Raw genomic sequence first — 15,615 nt, 5'->3', positions numbered from 1 at the left:
CTGAGTCGTGTCATGTCAACAAAGCAAAGGTGTGTGGAGGACCTTAATTGTTATCTTGTGCAAAAGATAATGTGTAAAAGGCTTCAACCAATAGCAAAGCACCTTAATAATCCAGTCATTTTTAGCTTCTTTGGTGTTTTTATTTTCTATTCAATTTTGGGACATTTATAAAATCTGAAACTTTTTTTTTTTTACCTCTTTAGCAAAGATGAGATTACAGGATGAGGAGAATTTCATGAAATGTGTCCTGATACCTATTTAATAAGCTATTTCAGTGATCTGAAATATCATTTGGCCTTTCTAGTTGACATGACATTAAAAATGAAGCTTGTGTTTTTGCATGCAGGATGCCTAATTTAGTCGTTGTAATTGCATAGAATTTGATAGGTATATATAAACAGAAGCATCGCTGTGTATGTCATAATCATCTTGGGGGAAATCCTATACCATGTTTGAAAAATAGAGCTTTTAATCTAGGAGGTCTGTCCTTTGATTGTAATATTGAGCCAAGCCAGATCTGGAGCTTAAGTTTCTTGACAAAGACCTGTTAAAATGAAAAAAAAAAAAAAAAAAAACTAAGGGTATCTTGGTAAAATGCTATTGCACTGGAAGACAGAAGATGGGCGATGAGAACACAGGGGCTGTGGGAAAGGCAATACACAGATGAAAGAAATAAAAGACCAGCAAATGAGAAATGGAAAATGGATGGCAGGCTCCATGCGCTTCTAGAATATCTTTCACGAAAAGAAAAGACCAATTGTCAAGAACACATATTAGAACTGTATCATGTTTTTTTCTCCCACAGTATACTAATTTCATTTTTTGAAGGGTGTGGAAGGGACTTTCTCCCTCTTCCCCGCCTATAAATTATTCTATACTGAGTGCTGCCTTCTGGACAAACAGAGGCACAAAGAGGCCAGGGCATTAGTATTTCCGAGGATGTGCACAGGGTGCCTAATGGAGGTAATGAGTGCCCTGGCCAGGAGCCAGAATGACAAGCTCCAGCCACAAAGTGGTGAGTCAAGTGCAAGACAACCGCAGACAAATGTGGAGGCCAACCAATCATTTTTGCTAAACAAATTTTTTTCTGCCCCTTGTAACCAGTTTCTCCCCCTTCCCTATCCCCCCAACCCCAGGTGGTTATTTCCTGGGCAGTTCTCTGAGTGGTGGCATTGAAATGCCATTTATCATAGAATAGAAAAGTAGGATTAAAGGTCTTAAGTGCCTGGGTAGGAAGCCAAAGAGAGAGGGCAAAAAAGCCATCCTTTTAATTGCAACAAGAAGCTACTTCTTGCCCCTGCCTTTTTACTCTGAGATTAGGACTCTAAAAAGTCAAAACAATTTTTTTTTAGCCTATCAAAAGCAACTCTAAATTTTCCTTAACACCAACAGCACAGATTAATTCTTAACAAATGCCAGTAAATAGCATGATGGCCATGAACATGAGAAAACATTCACCCAATTATCTCTATGACTTCCAATGGAAACTCGTTTGTGGACTATTGCACTGTTTAATAGGATATCTATTTTAAAACATTACCTAGTCTTCCCACCAATGTGCTCTTTCTTTCATATGTTCTATGAAACACTCTCTCTGTGTTGCACTCTCTCTCTCCTTGTCCTCCTCCCTCTCTTTTTCAGCAGCACAGGTAGAGAACTAAAAGGCCATATGGCCTAATGAGATGATTACACTGATGAACTGAACACCAGTGGCAATAGATGGGCACACTCATGCTTTATTTATATTTTCCCTATCAAGCCTGAAGGAGCCAAGAATTTGGAAAAAAAGGCTTTTGAAAGTTTATAAAGAATATATACTCCTCATATTTTATAGGATTTGTTTCAGTTATCTCCATTAGGTGCCCTATAAATCACATAGTCCAGCTAACGGACAATGCATACTCAACTATTCTAAATATAGAAAAGTTCATTTATACATGGTTTTACTAGTGAATCCAGAAAGCTTCCTGTATGTTCTTTCTAACATAAGTGTTTTAAGTTTTACCCACAAACCCAGCGGAGTGTAACACTACTTCGCTACAAGTCTGAGAGAACAGCACTAAGAGATGAAGAGTGGCTCCTAGAGGGTTTAACTGGGACAGAAGGAATCTTCTAGCTGAAAGAGAAGGGGACATCGAACATGCGCAGAAACAAGACGGCTAATTCCAAGGAAAGGAATTTGCGCTCCTTTCCACCTGCCCCCAACCCTATCTTCTTTCTGAACTACTGCACAAGGGTAAAAATTCCTCATGATTTCCTAACCATAGGGCTCTTATGTCTCGGGTATAAAGCATGCGAGACAGGCTACATTTAGAGATGAGCAGATTTTCCAAGCTGGGAAGAGATCATAGACTGATGTTACCTGGGAGGCAGACCCAGCATTACTAGCTCAGTTTGTAAAGAGAAGTGGCTTGTCAATTCAAGAAAAACTGAAAGGGAAATTTCAGCCTTTTCCAAGATTCTACATGGGCAGTTGACATCCTAAAAAGGTCAGGAATGCTGACTGGCCCCTTAAGTCCCCTGTATGATGCAAGAAAAAGGAACGGAGCCTTAAGTGACATAAGAGAAGTCAGTAGGTGAGGCGGACGATACACAGTTCCTGCCAGAGTGCTCAGTGTCTATATGCAATCTACATTCTTCACGTTGGATTATACATGTTATATATCTTCTGTGAATTAAACATCTTAGCATAACTCTCTGGCAGAATTATATGTCTTATAATTCACATATTTCCCAGAGTGCTGCAAAGTAACAAGAGTTGAATTTGCCACCCAGCAATATTCTAGGAAACTAATTACCTGGGGGAATTCATGAAAGATTGCATAGATTACTGTGCCTCAACAATAAAGTAATGAGACCGGTTTCCACAGGCATACATAAAAATCACATCTATCTGGTGTATTGATTTATGCACACATTTTAGAAGATCTATGCAAATCTTACCTGACTCAATCCTTTCCTCTTTACAAAGGCTTTCCCACTGATAAAGCTGAACCTCATATTTCTCTCCTCTGGACTTATTTTGCATGCCCCTCATTTAGAACCTAGTATTTATGCAGCGGGTGGTAGGTATCTTGCTATGTGTGTATGAATTACCCATTCAAAACTGCCTTTCCACTAAAATGGAAACTCTATTAGTTATCTATTGCTACATAACAAATTACCCCAAAACCTAGCAGTTTAAGACATTTCTTATCTTATCTAGTTTTGGGGGGGCGAGGCATCCAATAGCGACTTGGCAGGGTGGCTAGTTCAGTGCATCTTGTGGGGCTTCAGTCAAGTTGTCACTGAAGTCATTATGCGGACTGGAGGATATACCTGCCTTCGTTCACCACTTGTTGGAAACCTCAGTTCTTTACCATGTGAACCTCTACACTGGGATGCTCATGACAATGCAGCTTCCCAGAAATCCAAATTGCTGAGAAAGGAAAATAGAGAGAGAAAGAGGGACAGGGAGACAGGTACAACCAAGGCAGAGAGCCATAATATCTTTTATAACCTACTCTCAGAAAAGACAATATCATCACCCCTACCGTAGTCTAGAACTCCACTAGACCATATAAGAAGGGATTACACAACCATGTAAACACAGGAGGCAGGGATCTCTGGGAACCATCCTAGCAATCAGCTACCACAAAAACAACTTTGCTTCGCCACTCCCCCTTTTAGAGATTCTAACATGATACACTGTGTAGAATAAGGAGTCAATAAGTATTTGTTGAATTTATTATATCCTCCATATATCAGAATATATTATACAATTACTCCTTTATTCTTCACCAATTGTCACTGCATTGAAACACATTAATGATATAACATTGCATTACTCTCAGTCTATGTACTAACAAGTACAGTGTTACACTAGGACTAAAATGATGGAGGAACATTTTTACCATGAATGAATACATATGACTTTAAGTTAGGTTATTTGGTCACATTTTGTTTTTCTTTCTCAGCATTTATTCATACACAGAATATTTACTGACCATTCACATGCTGCTAAGGACAATACATTTATACAGTTTGATGAATATTATAGGAAGGGAAATAAGGAGTCAGGGGAACTGTAAATCTGAGAATACTTTTCCTGTAATATTTAGCAAAATTTAAAAACATGAAATGTAAAAAAAATATGGAATGTAAGAGAGAAAACAGGTCTATAAATATACTACTATTTCAAGGAAAAATTAAAGCATGTTTCTACAAGCTTGTGATTGTGTTGATTGTAGCAAAAATCATGACAACTGGATATGAAATTGGATCTCCTACTAGAAAATACAGATAAGAGACCCCACATATACTTTCATAAAAGAAGGGGGAACACAATGAGCGTATAGAGCCATGCAGAAGCTGTATTAACAGATTCTGTTGATAATCTACCTATCCTTCAACTCTTTATCTCATTTTCTTTTTCAAGAGATCCCAATGTTCAGATTCTACCTCCCTCCCATCCAAAGAATTCAGAGCCTCAGGGACTCTACTCAATCCTATGTGAATAATTACTTCAAATCATTTTTCCACTTAGCCTGAATATTTCATGGATAGAGTGACAAAGGTGGGCCTAAGAAAAAATTTGGAGTGATGTGAAATTTACTTGTAATATCTGTAGTGGGTTAAGCAGTAGCCTCCAAAAGATCTATCTACGTCCCAATTCCTGAAACCTACAAACATGGACTTATTTGGAAAAAAGGTCTTTACAGATGTAGTAATTAAGTTAAAAATATTGAGATGAATACATGGTGGGATTTGGGTGCCCCAAATCCAATGACAAGTGTCCTTACAAGAGGTGCAAACAAGAGACATGCAAAGAGAAAAGGAGAAGGCCATGTGAAGATGGAAGCAGAAATTGAAGTTGCAGAACCAAAACTTAAGACACTCCTGGAGCCACTGGGAGCTAGAAGAGGTGAAGGATATACTCATAAAGCCTCAGGAGAGAATACAATGCTCCTGGCAACAACACAGATTTTCCAATTCCAGACTCCTAGCCTCTGGAGTATATAAATTTCTATTGTTTCAAGTCACATAGCTTGTGGTATTTGTTCCAGCTACCTCAGGAAATTAATATACCCTCCAATCTAAATAATATCTCCATTCTAATTTACGGGTTGCTGTTGTGGTAGGCTCGGCCTTTACCAAAGCCAATACCAGTAAATGCCAACATCTGCATCTACTCTTCTCTACACCAGCACCCATGTTACTCAGGATTATCTGAGTAGCATGGAGTGAGTCAGCTTATCAATAAGCTGACTCAAACAATTGGTTAATAAATAAAAATACATTAATTGACTCATATCCATGTTACCTTTCATGAAGAATGTGATTATTAATAGGACCTTTCTAATGGCTATTTTTTAATTGAACAATTATTTATTGAGTACTTACTGCATATCAGACACTTTGTCAGTTCAGGGAAGATAGTAGTAAACAAGAGAGACAGATTGTCATCCATAAAGAACATATATGCTGTTTTTCACCTCAATGTACCATGTGCTTAACATACATAATTCAACTTAATTCTCACAATAATTTTATAAGAATGATTATCCCAGCTGATAGGTGAAGCAGCAGAGGTTCAGAAGATTTAAATTCCATGTTTGCACATGAATTAAGTTTCCAGAAGCAGGTCTGTCTGATTCTAGAATGCAAACCTGGGCTCCCAGGGCCAATTCTCTCTCTAGAATTGGCTCCCAGGGCCAATGGCCTCCTCTTGCAGAGCCTAGCCCCTTCCCCTGCCTTCACTCCTCCCCCTTCATCACATTCATCCTCTCTCTTGATAAATAGATAAATAGTGAGGTGTTGGGAACTTACTATTTTACCATTCCCAGCAGCAGCATCTTTTGATAGAAGACCTCAGGGAGAGGCAAACACTTAGCTGGGCGGCAGCCGCAAGCAGCAGGCGGGAGGGGGGGGCAGTTCCCGGTAGTGGTAGTAGCGGTGGTTAGCAGAACTCATCTGCTTGACAAGAGCTCTTGTGTACATACTTCTCGAGGCTCAGCTCACAGCATCTTTATGACTTAAGTACTCATTCTACCCCCACAATAGAGAGAAGACACAAAGGCCTAAAAATTACATAAGTGGTAGAAATAAAATTCGAATCCAGATTTACAGATTCCACATCAAGTATCTTTGTGAAAGTCTTTGCAAGTTACAGAGGAGTCTGTCAATGTTTGTACAATTGTCTGCTATCAAAAAAAAGTGCCTTTTCCATTATGCCATGTGGCCACCTAATGGCTATTTTCATCACATTTACAGTCAGACTTGAAGCAGGTTAGTGTTTATAAAACAACGCTCTCACCACTTAATAATCTCCCATTCTATGCATAGGCTTAGTCCCAGAGATAAATGTGGAGTAAACTGATGGAAGATGAATAAAAGAAAATATTTTAGTGACCAAAAAATATTATTTGTGAAGAAGTTGTGACTAGAATAGAAGATGAGAAAAAGAATCTAGATACTGATTGAAAGCCTGCAGAGTAGTGTTTCCCAGAGTGTGATTCAAAGAACAACAGTTCCAGAAAAGGCTTTTCAGGAGAAGTGTTGTCTGGTCCAATAAGCAACTGTGTACTAATTCCACTTTGGAGGTGAAATGTATTATCATTTCAAAATATTATGTTGTTTAAAAATCAGTGGAAAAATGAAGATTGAAGGAATCTGAGTGCTCGATCCACTGTATGTATATATATATGCATACACGCCTGGTTACTAGCTTAGTTAGGGTTATAATATCAAGGTAGAAGAATCTTGGAGTAAAACAGACAAACCTGTTTCTAAGCTACTACCCACTAGCTAAGTGATCTTCTGCAAATCACTTAGCAGTTTCAATTTCTTCACATGTAAAATAGAGAAGTACCTATTAGGTTATCTCGTGTTCCCTTGTTATAATTCATGTAAAACACCTATGCTTTTTACATGTAATGTGTCCTATGCTCATAAGTTTACAATAAATGGTTACTACTTTATTTTGTTATTTTGGTGGTTACTATAGTAGTCAGTAGCTGAGACTATAATAACCAACATCTCTGCTGCCACCTATCCCACTCGCAGAAATGCAATTATCTGAGAGGTTAAAGTTTTGAAATAAAAAATAATTGATCCCAGCAGAGATGGCAAAATAGACAGAGCTATTACTTCATGGGGGAAACTCTTCAGAAACCTGAAGGAATTTATTAGCATATCTAAAGAAAGAATCAATCCATCAAATAGGGCATTGGGCACCCTTGAAAGCCTGGAAAAGGAGAAACAGAAAGATAAAGCTTAGCACTCATGTCCAAGAGGAAGAACTTCAGCCAAGTTTCTCAAGTGTTCTGGTGCTTGAGGCAAAGTCAAACAGATTGTAGAAATAACTGTGGAATCATAGCCACTCGATTTAAAATGTCTTTGCCCTTTTGACAAAATGGTCCTGAGTTTGTATGTTTGTATCAAGCTTCCCACCTACATTACCCCGGTGCCCTTAAAAATTGGATTTCTCTAACTTCCTATCCTGGCTTGAAGAGTGTGCCCCCCCAAATTTGTATCCACCAGGAATTGGTGAATGTGATCTAATGTGAAAAGAGTCTTTGCAGATGTACTCAAGTTAGGATGATGTTGTACTGGGTCAGGGTAGACCCTAATTCCAAAATGACTGTTTTCTTATAAAAGGAGGGAATTTTGGACATAAAAACACACAGAAAAAAATGCCAATGAAACAAGGAGGGCAGACATTAGCAAGGCACTTATAAAGCAAGAAGGGTCAAGGATCACCAAACACCAGAAGGTAGTAAGAGGCAAGGAATAGTCTTCTCTAGAGCCTCAGAGAAAGTGTGGCTCTCCATATACCCCAATTCAAGCTTCTTGACTCCGGAACCATGGAAAAAAAATAGTCTTAAGCCATCAAATTTGTGGTAATTCGTTATGGCAGCCCTAGGAAACCAATATACTTCCCATCATTATGACATCATATTCACTAAAGCAGTTTTCTGGATAAGATTAGTTTCCCAAGGGGATGCCTGGGTGGCTCAGTGGTTGAGCATCTGCCTTTGGAATCCAGGATGCTGTCATCCTGATCCCTGGATCAGTCCTACATGGGGCTCCCTGCGAGGGGCCTGCTTCTTCCTCTGCCTGTGTCTCTGCCTCTCTCTGTGTATCTCCCATGAATAAATAAATAAAATCTTAATTTAAAAAAAAAGTTAGTTTCCCAAGAAGATGAATACATAAAATAAAACATAAATACTTGGATATACATAAGTTTCAAATTCCTGTCTTTATAACTATTTTGTATTTGCAAATTAGAATTAGAGCTTTTATCTAACTTATGAAGGTTTTTTATTTGGTTTTATTTATTTATTTGAGAGAGAGAGTACAAGCAGGAGGGGGGGCAAAGGGACAGTAGATTCCCCCCAAGCACCCTGAGATCAGGACCCAAGCCGAAGTCAGATGGTTAACTGAGATACCCAGGTGCCCCACCTTATGAACTTTTTAAACACAGTCTACCACGAAGATACACTTTCTCTTAGAGGATGTGGACAATATCAGTTTTCTGAATATATTATCCTGTGGCAAGAGATAATGAAAGAAGCCCCTCTTTGGAGCTCTAGGCCTGTGGTGTCTCTCTTGCTGATCTTGACACTATTATGTCTTCAACAGGGCCCTTGTTGGCAGAGCAGCCAGTAATTTTTCTTCAATAATATTTTATTGTTACTCTCCCACTTGGAACTCACAGATAGGTTTAATTACCACTGAGATATTGAAAAATGACTAAGGCACACAGAATTCACATCAGTAGTAACTCAAAAAAAAGTTAGCTTTCATAAATGTAACCAGATATTTGAAAATACAAGATTTCTTTTTTTTTTTTAATTTCACACTTTGTATCTTAGAAGAATAATAAACATTTTGGTATTTTGGACATAGCTGAGGTAATGAGATCAAGAAATAGGAATAATCAACACTTCAGTATACAACTTTCAGGCTAGACAAATTAAAATAATATAAATATATTAGACTTTCGCATTAATTTTCCCAAGGAATTGCACACATGACATAAGTATATGGAAAACATTTTCATTCATTAATTTATTCATTAAATCAATTAAGAGACATTTCTTGAGTACTTATGATGGGCCAGGAAATACACTAAGTGCTGGAAATACAAAAATAAATAGGACATGTGATCCATGCCTTCAAAGAACTTATTCTCATAGGGAAACAGACACAAACAGATAATTACAGTAGATTGATTCGAGTGCTATAATAAAGGTATAAACGAAATACTGTTAGGCCCCTGAAAAAGAGCTAATAAGTTCTTGAGGGAGGCAGGAAATGCTCATTCAGTTTCCTGGTAACATTAGGCTAAACAAGTACAACACAGCATATCTGGCAATATATCAATAAATTCTAACCAATTTATCGAAATCAATATTAGTCATGGCCTTTTGAATAAATCGAGTTCTGAGATTTTGTTTTTTAATTAGAAAGTAAATTCCAGGAAAATTCACATCAATTGAACCAATCTTTCTTTCCATGCCCATCATTCGGTAAGAAAATCTTTCTTTTTAAAAAGACTTTATTTATTTATTTGAGAGAGAAACAGAGAATGAGAGAGATGAGCAGGGGGAGTGATAGAAGATGAGCAGATTCCCCTCTGAGCAGGGTGTCCAACTCCAGGACTTGATCCTAGATCCCTGAGATCATGAACTGAGCCAAAGGCAGATGCTTAACAGATTGAGCCACCCAAGTGCCCCTCTAAGAAAATTTCTGATAATTGAGTTGCTTTACTTCATTAATAAATATTTTTCCCTGCACACACACTTTAGCCTTCTTTTACCACAGTATATCTAAAAGCAAAATCAGTTAAAAAGTAAAGCAAGAAACTTCTGGTTTCTTCCAGTCTTCTCTGACCTATTAACAGGTTAAAAGTCATGACTGCCATTCTTGTAGCAAGTAAAAAGGTGAATGAAAGGGGAATCAACTCTTCATGGGCCTATCAAAAAACTCAGGCTGGAAGGCAAACCAGCAACCACCCTGAAATCAGGAGAAACAGGCAAATAACAGCCATGACCTGCCTACTCGGAGCAGAAACCATAAACTGGTAGGAATACTCACATGGTAATTTTGACACATTGCTGGAGATGGAGTGTGGACTCCTTTGAGAGTGAGAACCTATTGGGGACCCTGATCATAGGGAGCAAGCACATGTGAGTGGTTACCTTCAGAAATCCCACCACACTCTCAAGCTTAGAAGCAGAGGAAAACTTCCATTCTTGGATATGCCCCGCAAGCCAAATGAAAAGAAGTCCTTCAGGGAAAAGAATCATGACAGATATCAGAAACTCAGATTTGCATAAAGGAAGAAAGAGCAGTAGAGAAAGTATAAATGAATCAATGATCTATGATAACTGCCAATAGTGGACACATGACATCATGCATGTGTTAATTCTCACCTAACTTTACCAATGAAGAGTGAACCTTAACATATCAAATAAATAAGGAAGGAAGTAAATAAATAAATAAACAAACAAACAATGGAACAAGAAACTTTTAGGAGATTGGATAATCTCAGAAAGGACTGAAGACTATTTTCAGAGAGTCTAATTCACTACTAAAAATGCGTGCAAAGAATCTCATGAAAGGACTTGGAGGCAGGAGCAGGTGTTGACCTAGGTAAGTGGAAATGGGTGAATTCTGTAAGACTGAAGGTGAAAGGAACTATAATACTGTCCTTTATTTGAGAAAGTTGTTTCCCATGTGGGTTAACAGTTCTAATACTGCTGTGCATGCATTCTGGAGCAAGCAATAATGCCGATGAATGGTGGGTGGTCTGAGTCAAATTTCTCACTATTCAAGTCAGTGTTTACTGATAAGCAAAAAGGAGGTATGGTAACAGACGAGAATGGGAGACATCAGAATGAACTCAAATTTGGCTTAATATAGATACAGATGGTTTCATATAGAAATATTTACAGATACGTGTATATATACAGATTAGTAAACACACATTTTTCTTTGTCCTGCCAGTTAAGAGGGCCTAAAAACAGTGAAATCCCAATAACAATGAATATAACTAGTACACAGATATTGGTCTGTAGTATCTTTCTTTTTTTCTCTTTAAGGAACCATCAACTCTTACATAAATAGCTGATCATAGGATTGGGGTAGGGAATACACAAGATAAATCTGTGTATCTTATAGAGCCCCAAAGTAAGGAAATCCTTAGACAAAATATATAAAGTGGCATTGAGTTTTAACCAAGAGTATAAAATAAATATCCATGAGTCCATACTGCTGGTAATAAATGATTGAACAATTAAACAGAAAGGAAAGTAGAAACAAAGCTCTCATGTTGAGGAATTCTAAATAATTTATGAGATACTCTGCCCTAAACAAAGGGAACATAACTCACTGCTCCCTAAGTGTGGACTGTACATAATGAATTTTTTCCAATGAGTACAGCATGAAAAAAGAGGTTAGTTACTTTACAGTGGAAATCCCTCACAAACACTGCCTCGGCTAGTGATAAATCAACATCGACAGTGATAAATCATGTCAATAGTTTGTACTATTGATATGATGTGAAAATGGCACTTTACCTCTGTAATCTTCTTTAATAAAACCCTGTAACTCTCATCTCAGAGAGAGAAAAACATCAGACAAATTCCAAACCAGGAGCATCCTATAAAATGAATTCCACAAAACTGCCAAGGTCGTAAAAACAAGAAATTCCAAGGAACTGTCACAGTCAAAGGGGTCTAAAGAGACACGACAACTAAACGTACTGTGGTATCCTGGAGAGTACCCTGCAACAGACAAAGGACCTTAGATAAAAACTAAGAGACTCTGACTAAATACAGGCTTTAGTTAACAACAGGTCAGTTTGGGTTCATTGGGTGTAGATTTATCAAGCTAATGTAAAATGTTAACAATCGGTGAAACTGGATGTAGGGTATATGGGAATTTTCTGTACTATTTTCCCAATTTTTCTTCAAATCTGAACTGCCCTAAATAATAAGGTTTATTAAAAAAAAAAAAAAAAAGAAGAAGAAGAAGAAGAAAAGAAAAAAGAGCGACACCTGGGTGGCTCAGGGGTTGAGTGTCTGCCTTTGGCTCAAGGTGATCCCAGGGTCCCACACTGAGTCCCCCATCGGGCTCCCTGCATGGAACCTGCTTCCCTCTGCCTATGTCTCTGCCTCTCTCTGTGTGTCTCTCATGAATAAATAAATAAAATGCTAAAAAAATAAATAAAAAGAAACTTACTCCCAATTAATAAAAGACACTATTATTCTAACTCTAATAAACAAAATGTAAAGGAAGAATTACACCACCTCTCTTTTAGTTCTCAAGTTTTTCTATTTTGGGGAGTTTTTACCCCATAAATACTCCAACAATACAGGAGCATTCTCAACTGTTACAGTCAAATATAGTTACTTTCAAGGATGTTGGAAATCAGTCACCTTCAATCAGCTTGACTGTCAACATAGCAAGAAAATACTGCAGGTTAGAATTAGGATCTCTCCTTCCCCCCCTTGAATGCGTGAAAAACAATACCCTTCTTTATTTTCTGTAGTCATCTTGTAGTATTTTTATCCAAGCACATGTTAGCACTGCAAGATACATGAAGTATGGCAGACAATAAAGGCTTTAGGTACTATGAATAGTCCTTAGACATTTTCATTAACAATAGGGTGCATTTTTGCCCTCCATAAGCTGCATTTCTATTTTTTTCTATTTATTTTTTGTAAGGCTATTTTAAACAAAATATACTTAGAATAAGAAGTGAAAACTAAAAAATAAAAGCCGCTTACAATTTTTAAGAGATAAAAACGATTGACAGGTGGCCCCATGCTTAATATTATTCATCTGGTTAAAACAAATGTTAATGTTATTAATTATCAGTAACTGATAAAGAGATAAAAAACTATTGAATAAATATTTTGCATATTGTACTTTAACAAAAAATTTTCACCAATCCATTCATTTTTTGATCATTCTAATAACAGACAAGCCAAGGGATTTTCAGTAGACATTTTCAGTAGACATGCATAAATACTCAATTAAATTATCTTTAAGAGGAAGGTGAGGTAAATTACTCCTGATTTCCCTTCTCTGACTGCTCCCTCTTCTGCCTGCTGTAGTCCAAAATCCATTCATTTTTTAAAATTCTTCATACACTTAATCCACAATTATTTGCTTAAATTCTCCAGCATTAATTGAATTCCTACAGCTCTTATAGCTTTGTAGCAGTCATCCTGGAAATTGCTATGCATTATTAGGTATTATATTCTCAGCAATATTTTAATTTTTAGAAATAATATAACATTTTTAGCCAATTGTATATTTCTAGAAGAGCAGAACCATGTCAAATACTTCTTTGATCTCACTTTCATTATCTAATAAAGTGCCAAACACCACTGGGCATTAAAGAAATACTTTTTGATTAATACAGTAATGGTGTAATCTAATCTATTCATTGAAGCAAGAATTTGTAAACAGCAATGTTTATTTGTATGTTGGCTTAATCTAAAAACCCATGGTTGAAAATGTTTTGCTAAGTTCTTTAATGGAATATTTTCTTTATTAATTATTTTAGCAAAAGCCAGACAGTACTGGAATATTTTCTCACCATTTTAATATACAAAAGGTTATCATATAAGTGAGACAATGTATTTATATTAAATAAAGAGCATGTTTCAGTGTGATAAACAAGTTAAATAATAGCAAAAAACAACCATGTACTAGATCATACATAAAGCCTTGATAAATTTTAAATATTTGACTTTATAGATAATGTTCTCCAATAATTATTCAATATAATTAGGAATCAATAGTAAAAGGATTGCCAGTTTCCAGTAAAGGTAGGTTTGTTGTTGTTGTTGTTGTTGTTGTTGTTTTTAAATTTGTTTTTTCCGACCCTCCTACAGAAACCAACCAAAAGTAATGGATAAAACAAGAGAATAATCTTCATAAAGGCAGCACAAATCTAAAGAAACATTAAAGAATTCTTAAGTAACAATCCAAAAGAACATAAAAACAAGAGAAATAATGAAGACTCTAACCCACTCTGCCATAAGGCATTTTCTGTCATTGAACCTGAATGTGGCTTGGAATGACTCCATAAAGCCTAAAGTCACTCAAGGTGAAGAAGTTGATTAGAGAGCTTAGCACATTAGTTGGTAACACTAAAGGCTACATTCGTTGTCATAGGAAGACTAACCTAAAGTAAACTTTCAATCTTTCTGCAATGGAATAGGGAAGAAATCCATTCCTTGAGTGCCTATAAATACATGTAACCCTCAACAGTGTATACAGCTCAACTTGTCTCACCAGCATTGGCCCAAAATAATCTCAAGACATGAATTTAGTTTAATGTGTTCCTGGGATGTTAGTGCCAACGGACACTGGAAAGAAATTAATGCACTTTGCTCTAGAGGATGGCATCTCTAGTTAGCCCCCTGAGAATGTTCACGAGAAAATGTTTATAATAATAAACTCAAATGGAAAAATAATAAAGTATACAAGACAATAAGGAAACATATATTAAATCTAGCAGAAACAACAGAAAACAGAAACAGTAAAAGACTTTAGGTAACTTATCAGCTGCAAAATCTTTTTAAAAATAGAGAAACAGGGATCCCTGGGTGGCGCAGCGGTTTGGCGCCTGCCTTTGGCCCAGGGCGCGATCCTGGAGACCCGGGATCGAATCCCACGTCGGGCTCCCGGTGCATGGAGCCTGCTTCTCCCTCTGCCTGTGTCTCTGCCTCTCTCTCTCTCTGTGTGACTATCATAAATAAATAAAAATTAAAAAAAAAAAAATAGAGAAACAGGGCAGCCCGGGTAGCTCAGTGGTTTACCACCACCTTCAACCCAGGGCCTGATCCTGGAGACCCGGGATCAAGTCCTGCATCAGGCTCCCTGAATTAAGCCTGCTTCTCCCTCTGCCTTTGTCTCTGCCTCTCTCTCTGTCTCTCATGAATAAATAAATAAAATCTTTACAAAAAAATAGAGAAACAGATTTATTTTTAAGAAAAAGGGGACAAACTTGGTGATAACATGTAATAAAAAATATTTTACAAAATACATACATTATTGAAAAAAGTTAGAGCTTAGAGGTAAAAAATATAACTGAAATTTAAAGCTAAATGCATGAGTATGGCAGCAGATTAGTCATAAAAGAAGAGAAAAATAGTAAAATTGAAGTTGAGCCAAAACAATTCTGAAAGTAGCACATAGAAAGATGCAAAGTGAAAAACACAAGAATGAATTCAAGAGGTATAGATGAAAGGGTGAAAAAGTCTAAAATATACTTATTTTGAATTCCATAGAAAGAAGAAAAGAAGAGGCAGAAAAGTATTTAAGGGGAAAATAGTTGAGAATATTCAACAGACAAATTAAAAATATTCCAAGCAAATTAAATAAAAATAAATGCAAACTTTGACACAGGCTAATAAAACCACAGAATATAAAGGACAGACTTTAAAAATCTTAAAATAGGAAAAAAACGGCTGTGAAAATTAGATTGATATTGAATTCTCAAGTGCAAAAATGGTAGATATTGATGTACCATTTAAATATTAATCAAAAGTCAGCTGATAGACAAAAATTTTGAAAGAAGAGTATTTTGTAACAATATAAAATTTTTAATTT

The sequence above is a fragment of the Vulpes lagopus genome, chromosome 1 (genome assembly GCF_018345385.1).
Source record: "Vulpes lagopus strain Blue_001 chromosome 1, ASM1834538v1, whole genome shotgun sequence".
Classification (NCBI taxonomy): Eukaryota; Metazoa; Chordata; class Mammalia; order Carnivora; family Canidae; genus Vulpes; species Vulpes lagopus.
This window is presented reverse-complemented; position numbering follows the sequence as displayed.